The sequence below is a fragment of the Gracilinanus agilis genome, chromosome X, assembly GCF_016433145.1.
Source record: "Gracilinanus agilis isolate LMUSP501 chromosome X, AgileGrace, whole genome shotgun sequence".
NCBI classification, from domain to species: Eukaryota; Metazoa; Chordata; class Mammalia; order Didelphimorphia; family Didelphidae; genus Gracilinanus; species Gracilinanus agilis.
The window spans coordinates 16,244,502-16,256,444 of NC_058136.1; positions in this window are offsets into that span (position 1 = coordinate 16,244,502).

The following is an 11,943-nucleotide window of genomic DNA, read 5'->3' on the forward strand; positions in this document are numbered from 1 at the left end:
GGGGGTCAAGTGACTTGCCCAGGGTCACACAGCTGGGAAGTGTCCGAGGCCGGATTTGAACCTAGGACCTCCTGTCTCTAGGCCTGGCTCTCAATCCACTGAGCTACCCAGCTGCCCCCACCTTTCCTTTGTTTTGGGGTGATTTATTTTCTTTTTTTGCATGTGTGAATAGGGTTCAGGCAAGTAACTACCCTGTCATCTTAGCTCCTAGCATGCAGTCATAATAACCCTAAATCATACCGCTTTTCTTTTATTTGGAACCTGACAAATTCCAACAAACATTAATGTTTCCATATGTAAAGAACAAAAAATGAGCATTGTTTATGAAACTGTGAATCTCTATTATATAGCGCTAGCTCTATCCTGTAAGTAGCTATATTTTTAAAAGTATAAAATATATTTAACACGTTAATTCTAAAGACTTTTGTTTATATCTAACCTAAATTCACCCCTTCGCATCTCCCACCTCAGCAGGCTGCAATCTCTCTGTGCCGTAGTCGTTTTGCGAGTTGCTGTGGCCCCAAAATGTTATCTCCTACTGGCTGAGCCTCTGCTTTCCTCAGGTAGCATATACACAGTCAGGCCCTTGGGCCCATTCTCCAACCCTTTCCAGCTTGCACTCTACTGGTATAGTCTTTAAGAGTTCAGGGATCCCTCCCTGCCCTAAAGAGGCCCCAGAGGAGGATACCAGTGGAGGAGGCATAGCCGTATGCTCCCAGAATTTACTTGGGATGGAAGCAAAAGGTAGTAAGTGCCTTTAACCCTTTCCTCAAATTCTAGTTTTTCATTGTATCTTCATCCTCGGCCAGTTGCTTATTAATCAACATACATTGATTAAGTGGTTCCTGTGTGCCAGTCTCCATGCTAATCACAGAGGATACAAAGAAAGTCCAAAACAATTCCTGTCCTCAAGGAGTTCTCAGTCTAATGTGGGAGACGTGTTAAATAACTAGATATACACATATAAGACACATACAGAGTAGATGGGAGGCAATCTCAAAGGGGAAGGAACAAACAATAGGGAACAGGGAAAGGTCTGAAGAAGGCAGGAATTTCATTGAGCATCTGGACAGAAGCCAGAGAACCAAGATGGAGAGGAAAGGAGATGACAGATAGCAGTGACAAAGGCACAGAGGTGGGAGATGTGTCATGTTCAAGAAAAAGGCTACTGTAGCCAAATCATAGAATATATGAAGGGGAATAAAGTATATGAATTCTGGAAAGTTAGGAAAGGGCCAGTTTGTGAAGAGCTTTAAAGACCAAACAAATGCCTTTATATTTTATCTGGAAGGTCATAAGAAGCCAGTGGAATTGACATGAGCTGACATAGAATTTAGGAAAAGGCATCTGAGTTGAGGCTGGATTAGAGTGGGGAGGGACAATGGTATCTCTTTGAGGACAGAGGCTATTTCTTTTTTATGTCTGTAGCTCTTGTGCCTGGCACAGATTGGGTACTTAACCAGTGCTTATGGAAATGAATTCTCAAATGTTAAGCTTTTAAATCAAAGTGGATCAGAATCATGAATACATCTGATGATCTGAAATCTCTAGATAAATTCACATCCAAGCCACATTTTGGCGGGGGTGGGGGGTGGGGTGGGGTTAATTTTTAAATGTCTAAAGTCTCTATGCCAGTGTCTCATTGTGTCATGGAAGGGATCATTAGATCTCAGAGATTATGCCAGAGAAAGGTAAACTTTGGCATGTTTTCCCAAGCTGGAAAGGTTTCGAGTATGGGCCTGGTGGTAGATCATATGTCACTTGTCTGAGAACCAGCCTAGCTGAGCTTGGAAAGCCTGTCACCAAAAACATGGTTACTGAGTAATGCATTCTTCTGGTCCAAGCAGCTCATGAAACCTTGTCAACTAAGTCAGAACACAGGGAGTGTCCATGCTGATAAAATCATGCATGTTTGTTTAGCATGTCTCTTGATGACTGGTTTTACTGTGGAATGAAGTTGTATGACTTCTTTAGAAAGTCCTCAAAATTACATTTATTTTTCAATTAATAAGCATGTTTCTCTCCCTGCACCTACTCCCAATTTAAAAATAAAACCTTGAAATAAATATTCGTAGTCAAACTAAACAAATTTCTACATTGTCCACATCCAAAAATATATCTCACTCCATGTGTTGAATCCATCGTGTCTCAATCATGAGATGTGTAGCATAGATCATCATTCACATTCTGGAATTGTAGTTGCCCATTTTACTGTTTAGATCTGAAGTCTTTCAAGGTTGTTTTTACAGTGTTGTTATGTGTTGTCCTCCTGGTTCTGCTCACTTCCCTTCGTGTCAGTTCATACAAGTCTTCCCATGTTTCTCTGAAACTACCCTTCATTTATTAAAGCACAGTGGTATTCCATTCCATTCATATAACATCATTTCCCATTTGATGGTCTCTCTCGTTAATTTTTTTGTAGACCCTTACTTTCTGTCTTAGTGGCAAATCTAGCACAGGAGGGCAAGGGCTAGGCAATTGGGGTTAAGTTAATCTTGCCCAGGGTCACACAACCAGAAAGTGTTGTACCAGATTTGAACCCAGATCCTCCTGACTTCAGGCCTGGAACCTAGCTGCTCCTCTCCCTTTAGCTTCTAGTTCTTTGTCACCATAAAAATAGATACTAGAATTTTTTGTACATATAGACACAAAAGATGACATTTATAATTGACATTGAGAAGCATTGTGGCAAGGGAACTAAATTCAAGTCCTTTCTTAGATACATACCATGTTGGTAACTTAACTTCTTAGTGCTCTAAGCAACCCTCTAAGACTATAAGTGGCAAAGAGGTGCTCACCTGCATTGGTAGAGGGATTTCCTCACCTGGGAATTCCCTATGTCAGTGAAATTGCAGATACATTCTTTAGCCTTTATCCAGTGGCACACAAAGAGAGAGCAGCCTTCAGATGGCTTCTACCTCAGAAGTCTCCAAGAAAGATGACTAGAGCTAATGGGTTTAGTGTTGGAAGGAATTTTAAAGCTGTTCTACCCCTAGACTCTTTATCTTTGCAAAGAGGAAAGCTAAGGCCCAGAAGACTTGGTGCAAAATGGCCCACAAACCCAGAACTTCCCCAGCGCTAACCCTGATGTAGGATCTCAAAATCACAAACATGCGGCCCCACCAGATCAGAAACTGAAGCAGATACCAAGAGCCCCTGCACTGTTGACAACTTGCCCAGCTGCCCACCAGGCTAATGCTACCTCAGAATACTGGGAACTATTGGCATTTTCCCCTTTATTGAATTAATGTTAGTTAATTGGCTTTTCCCATCTAGAAGTCAGTGATGCTGATAGCTTCGGGTTGTCAGGGTAATTTATTTCCTGAGCCAATCAACTCTCAGGCTGAAGAAGTTTATGTATTAGCTATAGTAGTTCTAGTGGTGCTTGGAGTGAGGACTGGATTTGGAGGCAGAGTTCTGGTTCTGCAACGTTAGACAAGGTTTGTGACTTTAGACAAATGACTCCCCCTACCTGGGCCCTCAGTTTCCTTTTCAGTAAAATCTGGGGATTAGACTAGATAACCTCTGAGGTCCCTTCCAGCTCTATATCTAAGACTCTTTGTGTGACCTTGTGCAAGGAACTTCCTTTCTCTGGGACTCATTTTTCCCTATATGTAAAATCAAGTAGGATTTAGATAGCTCTGTGGAACCTTCCAGATCTAGGTCTGTGATCAAATGATTGCCTACAGTAGAATGTGCTTCCAGGGATTCTTTCTGAAATACATTCATAGGAGATGGTTTCATAGAATGATTATATTCTCATCACGGGGCTGACACTGTGCTCTAGTCGAATGGAACTCTCCTATCCCTGCATGTCCTTTGCCTTAAACACTGTTTTGAATTTACTTGTCTCTGCAGAATAGACAATAACCCCACAGAGGGGTCTAAACCAGGTGGGCCTTCTTAACCTTTTATGTATTGTAGATCCCTTTGGCAGTTGGATGAAGCCTGTGCGTGGGTCCCTTCTCACAGTTATGATTTTAAATGCATAAAATAAAATAAATGAAATCACAAAGGAAACCAGGTATATTGAGATAAAATTTTAATTTTTTCCTAACCAAGCTAATGGAGCGCTTGAAATCTGGGGGCCCTTTGATGGTCTGATGGTCTTAATGAGTTCCTTCCAATTTTCAATCCATGCTCCTACTACCCACTACTCTCTGCCTAGTTTGTAAGTCTTCAACTATCTGGTCTGTGGTGCTGCGATAGAGTGGGCCTCAGGTTAAGAACCCCTAGACTACATGTTCTCTAAGGATTCCTTCCAGCTCTCAGTCTTTGCTTCTACTACTCACTGTCTGGTTCTGGGTGTGAGCCCTGGGTTTGAATCCTACCTGGCTTCCTCATAAAATCAGAGACTCATAAGATCCCAGCTCTAAACAGAAAGCAACCTCAGAGGCCATCAAACCTAGCCCACTCATTTTACAGGTGAAAAAACTGAGGCATGGAAAAGAAAAGTGACTTGCCCAAAGTCACATTTCTCCGTTTCCTCATCTGTTCTATGTGAAGAATCCATTGAGATGAAAAGTGTTATCACCTTGCCTCTCCAAAAATCTCCTGATAACTCCTCCCTTTGACCTCTCTCTGCACCATATTTGTTTCAGCACTCGGATTTTCAGGTTATTATAGGAGGGTTTGGGGTTGTCTGTAAATTGGCATTTCTCCTGTGCTTCATTTTGAAGAGCTCTTCATTGAGATCCATTCTAGTGCCAGACCATGAGGGACCTCATCTTTTTTTTAATTGTCATGCACAATATTCTTCCATATTGGTCCCTGTAAGAGCACACTCATACATAACCAAAACCCCCAAATAAAACTGTAAATGTGAAAGATAGTATGCTTTGATCCACATCTATCTGACTCCAACAGTTCTTTCTCTGGAGGTGGATAGCATTCCCCATCATGTCTTTCAAAATTGTCCCAGATCCACTGCATTGCTGAGAGTATCCTAGTCTTACTCAGTTGATCATCATACAATATTGCTGTTATTGTGTACAATGTTTTTCTGGTTCTGCTTATTTTGCTCTGCATCAGTTCCTGTAGATCTTTCCAGCTTTTTCTGAAATCATCTTGCTTACCATTTCTTAAGTCACAATAGTATTCCATTACCAGCATGTACCACAACTTGTTCAGCCATTCCCCAATTAATGGATATCCCCTAATTTCCAGTTCTTTGCCAACACAAAAATAACTGTTATAAATATTTTTGTACAAATAGGAGACCTCATCTTTGATAACCCATCAGTAGGACAAAAAATGCCTACTTCTCCCTCCTCACAATTCCCTTTCTTTAAAAGCTTCTTTTCCCTAGGTATTTGAGGCCACAGTGGAATGGGGCAGGGAGCCTGAGACCAGAGAAGTCTACTTTCCTGTTCCCTGATCTCTAATCCTTCACCACTGGTTTTCTTGCTGTTGCTCCCAAATGACCCTCCACCTACCAACTCCCAAATCTTTACCTTGGCTCTTACCTTCATTTGGAATGCTCCCTTTCCTCACCTCTATCTCAGGACTTCCCTGGCTTTCAAGCCTTGGTTGGAATCCTACCTTTTGCCTCTGGAGGCATTTCCCAGTTTTCCCCACTGTTAGTACCTTCACCTTTATCCAAGTCTGTACATAGTTGTTGGTATGTCACCTCCCTAATTAGACTGTGACTTCCTTGAGAGCAGAGCCCATGTTTTGTCTTTCTCTATATATATATCTCTAGTGCTTAGCACAGTGCCTGGAACTGTATAAGTGGAAATTTTGTACCTTTGAACTACATTCCCCAGAATTCATTTAGTATTTTCCTAGAATTCCTTTTTTTTAAACCCTTACCTTCTGTCTCAGAATCAATACTATCTATTGGTTCTAAGGCAGAAGAGTGGTAAGGGCTAGGCAATGGGGCTCAAGTGACTTGACCAGGGTCACACAGCTAGGAAGTGTCTGAGGCCGGATTTGAACCTAGGACCTCCCATCTCTGGGCCTGGCTCTCAATCCACTGAGCCACCCAGCTGCCCCCCTAGAATTCCTTTTAATCTCTCCACCATGTTGCCTGCTTACGTTGTTTGCATATAGTTTACTGTAACTCCGCCTCTCTCTTTCTTTTTCGGTGTGCCTGGCTGGGTGAGCTCTCTAGTTTTTATTTCCCTTTGCTTCAAGTTAGTATTAATAAACTTTATAAATATAATACTTGGAGTATTTTGGATATTAATTTTAATTCTCACAGAACATAGTAGGTGCTTAATAGATGTTTGTTGGTGATGTTGATGACAACATGAACTGGATTTGGAATAGTGGCTTTCCTACTTATTAGTGGTATAAGGAGGAGCAACTCAATTCCCTTTTCCAGGGTTTAGTTTTGTCCTTTGTAAAATCTGGCTGAGTATGTAAAATGGAAACCTTAGAGCTTCAGAGACTTGGTAGCTTCTGAGCATATGATCATGGGAGATTAGCTTGACATGAGCTTCTTGTACATAAGTCAGTATTTTTCTGAATAGGTTATAATAATCATAGTCTTTGGACCAAAAAAACTCTTAGATCTACTCCATTCTATAGACAAAGAAACTGAGGCTCAGAAAGAGGAAGTGACTTGTCCAAATTTAGCAAGAGTCAGGATTTAGAGTGGGTGAAAGTGAGGTCCAGGGAGGCAGTCCAGTATGGTGAAAAGTTAGAGGATCTGATTTCAAATGCTACTTGTGCCGCTTACTACACATATCACCTTGGGCAAGTTACTTCAACTTGTGAGGCCTTTGTTTCCTCATCTGTAAAATGAGAGGTTTGGATTTGGCATCTCTGGATCTATGAGCCAATAAGCCTGAGGTCAAACAGTGAGTTAGTGGCAGTTCATGGAGGTTCTTCCAGTTCATTCAAACCCAGGTTCTTTGGCTACAAGGTGAGTCTTTGTCTCCTTACCTCCCTACCCAGCTCTTTAGCTTAGACTGCTTTCTTCAGAACGCCTGCCTCCCAGTTTGACCTCAAAAATTATTTTTATTCAATTTTCCCCTAATTACATGTAAAAGCAGTTTGATACATTTAAATTTTTTATCTAAAAAAATATTTTCCCATGTTTCCATGATTCATGTTCTTTCCCTCCCCTCTTCCCTCCCCTCTCCCAGAGCCAATAAGCAATTCCACTGGGTTGTACAAGTGTTGTCACTTGATATCTATTTCTATATTATTCATTTTTGCAATAGAGTAATCTTTTAAAATCAAAACCCCAAATCATATACCCATATAAACAAGTGATGTCACACGTTTTTATTCTGTGTTTCTATTCCCACAGTTCTTTCTATCAATGTGGATAGCTTTCTTTCTCATGAGTCCCTTGGGATTGTCCTGGATCATTACACTACTATTAGTAGTAAAGTTCATTACATTGGATCATTCCACAATGTTTCACTTGCTGTATACAATGTTCTCTTGGTTCTGCTCATTTCACTCTGCATCAGTTCATGGAGGTTCTTCCAGTTCATGTAGAAATCCTCCAATTCATCATTCCTTACAGCACAATAGTATTCTATCACCATCATATACCACAATTTGTTCACCATTCTCCAATCAAGGGACACCCCCTCATTTTCCAATTTTTTTGTCACCGCAAAGAGTACAGTTATGAATATTTTTGTACAACCCTTTTTTATTATCTCTTTGGGGCTCAAACCTAGTAGTGGTATCACTAGCTCAAAGGGCATGCATTCTTTTAAAGCTCTTTGGATATAATTCCAAATTGCCTTCCAGAATGGTTGGATCAATTCACAACTCCACCAGCAATGGGCACATCAGTGTCCCAATTTTGCCACATTCCCTCCAACATTTATTATTTTCCTTTATTGTCATATTGACCAATCTGGTAGGTGTGAGGTGGTGCCTCAGAATTGTTTTGATTTGCATTTCTCTAATTAGGAGGAATTTAGAACACTTTTTCATGTGATTATGGATAGTTTTGATTTCTTCATCTGAAAACAGTCTATTCATGACCCTTGACCATTGGTCAATTGGGGAATGAGTTTGCAACATTTTAAAAAGAATTTTGAGTCTCAAATTCTCTCTCTCCCTCCTCTTGCCCCCCCCCCAAGATGGCAAGTAGTCACATAGAGATTTTACATGTGCAATCATGTAAGACATTTTTCCATATTAATCTTTTTGTAGAAGGAAACTCAAAAAATAAGAAAGAAAGTGAAAAATGTTTACTTAGGTCTAGATTCAGACATCATCAGTTCTTTCTCTGGAAGCAGATGACATTTTTTATGAGCCCTTTGGGATTGTTTTGGATCATTGTATTGTTGAGACTAGCTAAGTTATTCACAGTTGTTCAGTGTACAGGATTCCTGTCACTGTGTACAATGTTCTCCTGGTTCTGCTCATTTCACTCTGCTTCAGTTCATTTGTCTTTCCAGATTTTTCTGAGCTCCCACTGTTTGTCATTTCTCATAGTACAATAGTATTTCATTACAATTATATATTATACTTTTGCCGTTCCCCAATTGATGGGTATATCTTCACTTTAAAATTCCTTGCCCCACAAAAAGAACTTTGTTAAGTACTTTTGTATATATAGATTGTTCCCCGTTTTGTTTTTTTTAATCTCTTTGAGATACAGACCTAGTAATGATATTGCTGGATCAAAAGGTATGTACTGTTTTATAATTCTTTGGTCATAGATCCAAAATTACTGTCCTGAATGATTGGATCAATTCACAATTCCTCCAACTGTGCATTAGTGCCTCAATTTTCCCATATCCTCTCCAAGTTCTGTCATTTTCCTTTTCCTTCATGATAGTGAATTTTCACTTTTTAAAAATTTTGCATTTCTAATATGTATGCAAAACATTTTTGTAGCCTCACTTTTTGTGGTGGCAAAAAATTGGAAAATGAAGGGATGCCCTTCGATTAGGAAATGGCTGAACAAATTGTGGTATCTTTTGGTGATTGAATACTATTGTGCTAAAAGGAATAAAGGAATGGAGGAATTCTATATGAAATGGGACAATCTCCAGGAATTGATGCAGAGCAAAAGGAGCAGAACCAGGAGAATGTTAAATCGAATGTAATAGACTTCTCTACTAGCAACAATGCAATGATCCAGGTCAATTCTGGGAGACTTATTTTTCTTAACCTTTAACTTCTGTGTATTGTCTCATAGGTGGAATAGTGGTAAGGGTGGGCAATGGGGGCCAAGTGACTTGCCCAGGGTCACACAGCTGGGAAGTGTCTGAGGCCGGATTTGAACCTAGGACCTCCCGTCTCTAGGCCTGACTTTCAATCCACCGAGCTACCCAGCTGCCTCTGGGAGACTTATGAGAAAGAACACTATCCACATCAAGAACTGTGAGAGTAGAAACACAGAAGAAAAACATTTGCTTGATCACATGACTTGATGGGGATACAATTGGGGATGTATATGATCTATATGCTCTATATGATCACTCTATTACAAATATTAATAATATGGAAATAGGTTTTGATCAATGATACATGTTAACCCCAATGGAATTACTCATTGGCTACAGGAGGGGGGATGGAGGAAGGGAGGGAAAGAACATGAATCATATAACCATGGAAAATATTCTTAACCAAATAAATAAAATTTTAAAAATTTTGCATTTCTCCAGTTAATAGTTATGTAGAGCATTTTTTGCATAACCATAGAGAGCTTTAATTATTTTGTTTGAGAATTGCTTGTTCATATCATATGACCATTTATTAATTGGAGAATGACTTATATTCCTATACATTTGACTCATTTCTCTATGTATTTAAGAAATGAGGCCTTTATTAGAGAGGCTTGTAAAAAATTTTTTGCACCATTATGATTATTGTGTATTACTCTACCCTTTTTTAGTTTCTGACCACCACATTACCAAGTTTGCCCTCTTTTCTATCAGCCTTACCACCCTTCTCTTAGCCCATTCCCCTCCTGCTTCCTTGTAGGGTAACAGATTTCTATTCTCAGTTGATTGTATATGTTCTTGCCTCATTGAACCAATTCCAATGAAAGTAAGGTTCACTGCTGCAATTCCTACCTCCTCTCTCTTCTCCACTACTGTAAAAGCTGTTTCATGCTTCTTTTATGTGTAGTAATTTACCCCATTCCATTTTTCCTATCCTTCTCCTCCAAATGGATTCCTCTTTCTCATACCTTAATTTTGTTTTTTTATATCATCCCATTATATTCAACTCACATCTTTGCCCTCTGTCTATGTATACACCTTCTAACTGCCCTAATAATGATAAAGTTCTTAGAAGTTGCAAGACTACCTTATTGTAGGTATATAAACAGTTTAACCTTTTTGAATGTCTTTTAATTTCTGTTTGTTTACCTTTTTATGCTTTTCTTGAGCCTTCTATTTGAGAGTCACATTTTCCATTCAGCTCTGATCTTTTCATCAAGAATGTTTGAATGTCTTCTATTTCATCAAATACCCATTTTTTCCCTGAAGGATTATGTTCATTTTTATTGGATATGTGATTCTTGGTGGAAGTCCTAGCTCCTTTGCCCTCCAGAATATTTTATTCCAAGCCTTCTGATTCTTTAATGTAGAAACTGTTGAATCTCGTGTTATCCTGACTGTGGCTTCATGGAATTCGAATTGTCTCCTTTTGGCTGCTTGAAATATTTTCTCCCTGACCTGGGAGTTCTGGAAGTTGACTGTAATATATTCCTGAGAATTATCCTTTTGGGATGTCTCTCAGGAAGTAATTGGTGGATTCTTTCTATTTCTGTTTTACTCTCTGGTTCTAGAATATAAGAGCAATTTTTCTTGATGATTCCTTGTCTAAGCTCTTCTTTTTTATCATGGCTTTCAGGCAGTATAATAATGATGATCTCTCTAGATTTATTTTCCAGGTCAATTGTTTTTTCAATGAGATATTTCACATTTTCTTTTATTTTTTCTTTCTTGATGTTTTATGGAATCATTAGCTTCCATTTGCTGCAATTTAATTTTTAAAGCATCATTTTTGAGTGAGCTCTTATTCATCCTTTTCTATTTGTCCAATTCTATTCTGTAAAGAGTTCTTTTCCCCAGAGAATTTTTGTACCTCTTTTTTTCTGTCTGGCCAATTCTGCTTTTTTCAGAAATTCTTCCTTCATCAGATTTCTGTACCTCTTTTACCAGTTGGCCTGTTTTGTTTTTTAAAGTATTCATTTCTTTTTTAAAACATTTATTAATATTTATTTTTTAGAAAAGTTAACATGGTTACATAATTCATGTTCTTTTTTAAACATTTATTAATATTTATATTTTAGAAAAGTTAACATGCTTACATGATTATGCTTTTACTTTCCCCTTCACCCCNTGTCATTAATCAAGACCTATTTCCAAATTGTTGATACCACATTGGTGTGGTACTTTTGATCCCCAAACATGTCCTCATCAACCATGTATTCAAGCAGTTGATTTTCTTCTGTGTTTCCTCTCCTGCAGTTCTTCCTCTGAATGTGGGTAGCGTTCTTTACCATAAGTCCCTCAGAATAGTCCTGGGTCATTGCATTGCTGCTAGTACAGAAGTCCATTACATTCTATTTTACCACAGTACATCAGTCTCTGTGTACAGTGTTCTTCTGGCTCTGCTCCTTTTGCTCTGCATCAGTTCCTGGAGGTCTTTCCAATTCACATGGAATTCCTCCAGTTTATTATTCCTTTGAGCACAGTAATATTCCATCACCAGCATATACCACAATTTGTTCAGCCATTCCCCAATTAAAGGGCATACCCTCATTTTCCAGTTTTTTGCCACCACAAAAATCACGGCTATAAATATTTTTGTGCAAGTCTGTTTATCTATGATCTCTTTGGGGGTACAATCCCAACAATGGTATGGCTGGATCAAAGGGCAGGCATTCTTTTATAGCCCTTTGAGCATAGTTCCAAATTGCCATCCAGAATGGTTGGATCAGTTCACAACTCCACCAGCAATGCATTAATGTTCCAATTTGGCCACATCCCCTAAAGTATTCATTTCTTG